At 56.3% G+C, this 4093-nt stretch overlaps 2 non-coding genes across 2 annotated transcripts; one reads left to right on the forward strand and one right to left on the reverse strand.

Annotated features, from left to right (window-relative positions):
* Nucleotides 1-838: 838 nt before the first annotated feature.
* On the forward strand, nt 839-910 carry TRNAP-UGG (transfer RNA proline (anticodon UGG)). The gene has a single exon. It is a non-coding gene; the product is annotated as a tRNA-Pro (tRNA).
* A 191-nt stretch (nt 911-1101) lies between these two features.
* On the reverse strand, nt 1102-1173 carry TRNAP-AGG (transfer RNA proline (anticodon AGG)). Its single transcript has one exon. It is a non-coding gene; the product is annotated as a tRNA-Pro (tRNA).
* Nucleotides 1174-4093: the final 2920 nt, after the last annotated feature.

A 4093-nucleotide genomic window follows, 5' to 3' on the forward strand; every position in this document is an offset into this window, starting at 1 on the left:
GCTTCAGAAACAGAGCCTTGGTGGAGAAAAAAATCTACATTGTTTTCCATGTGAAACTCTATTAAACTAGCTCTCGGGGAACCGTCCTGCCTCCTTTTCCTCCTGAAATGCACAGGAAAAGCAATTCTGGTCTTTTCCAGATCCCATGCAAACATGATGTGGCCAGCAGGGCGAGGGAGGGGATTCTGCCCCTCTGCTCCGCTCTGGTGAGACCCCCCTGCAGTGCTGCGTCCAGCTCTGGGGTCCTCAGCACAGGAAGGACATGGAGCTGTGGGAGCGGGTCCAGAGGAGGCCATGAAAATGGTCAGAGGGCTGGAACACCTCTGCTGTGGAGAAAGGCTGGGAGAGTTGGGGTTGTTCAGCCTGGAGAAGAGAAGGCTCTGGGGAGACCTTATAGCGGCCTTCCAGTACTTAAAGGGGGCTGATAAGAAAGCTGGGGACAGACTTTTTAGCAGGGTCTGCTGCAATAGGACAAGGGGTGATGGTTTTAAACTAAAAGAGGGGAGATTCAGACTAGATCTAAGGATGACATTTTTCACAGTGAGGGTGGTGAGATACTGGCCCAGGTTGCCCAGCGAGGTGGTAGATGCCCCATCCCTGGAAACATTCAAGGTGAGGTTGGACGGGGCTCTGAGCAACCTGGTCTAGTTGGAGATGTCCCTGCTCATTGCAGGGGGGTTGGACCAGGTGACCTTTAAAGGTCCCTCCCAACCCAAACTGTTCTATCGTTCTATGACTTCGCGTGCAGGAGATGCAGACCTGCAGCTCCCACGTCACGGCAGGGAGCGCACCCGCGGGCTGTGCTGATAGAGCTTTTCCGGGGCTACGTTACGCAGGCGGCTCGTTGGTCTAGGGGTATGATTCTCGGTTTGGGTCCGAGAGGTCCCGGGTTCAAATCCCGGACGAGCCCTTTTTGTTCTTCCTCCCCACAGTCCCCTGCTTTCCATTCCCTCCCCACGCACACTCCCCACGGGTGAACTTTCCTTTTCGCGGAGGGTGTGTGTGCGCGTCATGTGGCAAAACGGGGTCGAGGCGAAAAAAAAACCAACACAACAATCCCCTCCGCTACTCTTTTTTTGTGAGCGGGGAGGAAAAAAAGAAGGGCTCGTCCGGGATTTGAACCCGGGACCTCTCGCACCCTAAGCGAGAATCATACCCCTAGACCAACGAGCCGGTGCCATAGCACTTCCCCCGCCCGCGTTCTATCCCGCCTGTGCTGACGTCAGGCCGCCGCGCCCCGCCCCCGCCGTGGGCAGGAGCCTGCGGGCAGCGGCAACGCCGGTGCTGCAGCCGCCAGCAGGCAGCAGCTCCAAACCCTTCCTCCCCCTGCTCCCCCCCAAACCTTTCCTCCCCTTGTTCCCCCCAACCCCTTCCTCCCCTTGCTCCCCCAACCCCTTCCTCCCCCAACCCCTTCCTCCCCTTGCTCCCTCCCAAACCCTTCCTCCCCCTGCTCCCCCCAACCCCTTCCTCCCCTTGCTCCCCCCAAACCTTTCCTCCCTTGTTCCCCCAACCCCTTCCTCCTCTTGCACCCCCAAACCCTTCCTCCCTTGCTCCCTCCCAAACCCTTCCTCCCCTGCTCCCCCCAACCCCTTCCTCCCCTTGCACCCCCAAACCCTTCCTCCCCTTACTCCCCCAAACCCTTCCTCCCCTTGCTCCCCCAACCCCTTCCTCCCCTTGCTCCCCAACCCCTTCCTCCCCTTGCGCTCCCCAACCCCTTCCTCCCCTTTGCTCCCCCAAGCCCTTCCTCCCCTTGCACCTCCCCTGCAGCCACTCGCTCCCCTCGCTCCCAGCCCGCAGACGCTCGCTGCTCTCGCACCTCCCCTGCAGCCACTTCCCCCCTTGCATCCGCCTCTGCACCCGCTTGCACCCTGCTACTTTCTGAACCCTTTGCACCTGCGCTTGCACTCCCCCCACAACCGCTTGATCCCCTTGCACTCACCCCTGCACCCACTGCTGCTGCTTGCACCCACTTCTGCAGGCATTTGCTCCCCTCGCACCCACCTCTGCACCCGCTGCTTCTACTTGCACCCACTGCTTCGGACTTTCTCCCCTTGCACACACCCCTGCAACCACTTAATCCCTTTTGCACACACCCCTGCAGGGATGTTGGCACCTTGCACTTACCCCCCAACCACTTGCTCCCCTGGCACCCACCCCTGCACCCACTACTTCTGCTTGCACCCACTTCTGCAGGCACTCGCTCCCCTTGCAACCACTTAATCCCTTTGCACCACCCTTGCAGGGATGTTAGCACCTTGCACCCCCCTCCCAACCACTTGCTCCCCTTGCACCCACCTCTGCAGGCACCTTTTCCTCTTGCACCCAGCCCTGCAGCCGCTTTCTCCTTTTGCACTCGACGTTGCATGGGCCGTTGCAGCCTGGGGTTATTCCCTGGGTCCTGCTGATCTCAGCCAGGTCATCCCCAAGGGAAAAATTCTGTGCTCCGTTCCCAGGGGCTTCGAGCCTCTGGGGCCACCCTGAGCAATTGCAATTTCCCCTATGTTTTGGGTGGTCTTTGCTTCAGGGAAAGTGTGCAAACCTGCATGGCACCAAGCACCCGTGCCAGACCCATAGCACAAGTTGTAGGGATGCATGGAAAACCAGTGCTTGATATTGCCCCCTCCAGGGAGTTTTCACCGCACTGCAAACTATTTACAGTGTGCATATTACCCCTGGGTTCAACTGTGTTACCACTGACAGCTAGAGGAGTAGGACGAAACCCCAGAAAATGCAAAATTGAAATCCTTTAGACACTCACTGGAAATTTCAGCAGCCCTATAGGGTGTGAATTTTAAGTAAAATACATGCCGAGGCATTTTTTTTCAGAGGAGGCAATCAGGGCAAACACAGCAGTGCACATGGTTGCTGCAATATGACATAGCATCATAGGATGGTTTGAGTTGGGAGGGACCTTTAAAGGTCATCTAGTCCAACCCCCTGCAATGAGCAGGGACATCTCCGACTACATCAGGTTGCTCAGAGCCCCGTCCAACCTGACCTTGAATGTTCCAGGGATGGGGCATCTACCACCTCGCTGGGCAACCTGGGCCAGTATCTCACCACCCTCATTGTAAAAAATGTCATCCTTAGATCTAGTCTGAATCTCCCCTCTTTTAGTTTAAAACCATCACCCCTTGTCCTATTGCAGCAGACCCTGCTAAAAAGTCTGTCCCCATCTTTCTTATCAGCCCCCTTTAAGTACTGGAAGGCCGCTATAAGGTCTCCCCAGAGAGGTCTCCCCTCTTCTCCAGGCTGAACAACCCCAACTCTCCCAGCCTTTCTCCACAGCAGAGGTGTTCCAGCCCTCTGACCATTTTCATGGCCTCCTCTGGACCCGCTCCCACAGCTCCATGTCCTTCCTGTGCTGAGGACCCCAGAGCTGGACGCAGCACTGCAGGGGGGGTCTCACCAGAGCGGAGCAGAGGGGCAGAATCCCCTCCCTCGCCCTGCTGGCCACGCTGCTCTGGCTGCAGCCCAGGATACGGTTGGCTTTCTGGGCTGCGAGCGCACATTGTTGGCTCATGTCCAGCTTTTCATCCACCAGTACCCCCAAGTCCTTCTCCGCAGGGCTGCTCTCAATCCCTTCATCCCCCAGCCTGTATGGATACCGGGGGTTGACCACGCATTGCTGTGCCCTGCATGCTCCCGAGTGTGCAGAAAAGAGAGGAAACATTACGGGGAGCGGAGTGAGGCCTTCTCGCTTCGGATAAATTAATTGTGTACATACTGCCTGAATAAACAGTCTCATGTAAATATTGATGCCTCATATGTGGTCCCGTAACTGGGGGGATGCGTAAAGCCCTGACCCACAGGGAATGGCTTCTTTGATGCGAGCAGCGTGATACGGTTTGGGGAAGACTGGGAGGATTCAGCCACATGAAAAAGAAGCTAAAAGCGACTTTGGGATTGAGGCTGGTGACTCTTTAAAAAAAAAGACAAAACAAAACAAAACCAAACAGCAACAAAATGCCAAAAAAGAAACCCCTCTACCTCAGAAGCGGTATTTTAAAACTCAAATACACTTCAAAGTCTTCTGGGCATGAGGTCCCAGTGCAGCTCCCAGCACTTGGTCCTTTTCTAAAGCACAGTCCAG

The sequence above is a fragment of the Ciconia boyciana genome, chromosome 1, assembly GCF_034638445.1.
Source record: "Ciconia boyciana chromosome 1, ASM3463844v1, whole genome shotgun sequence".
NCBI classification, from domain to species: domain Eukaryota; kingdom Metazoa; phylum Chordata; class Aves; order Ciconiiformes; family Ciconiidae; genus Ciconia; species Ciconia boyciana.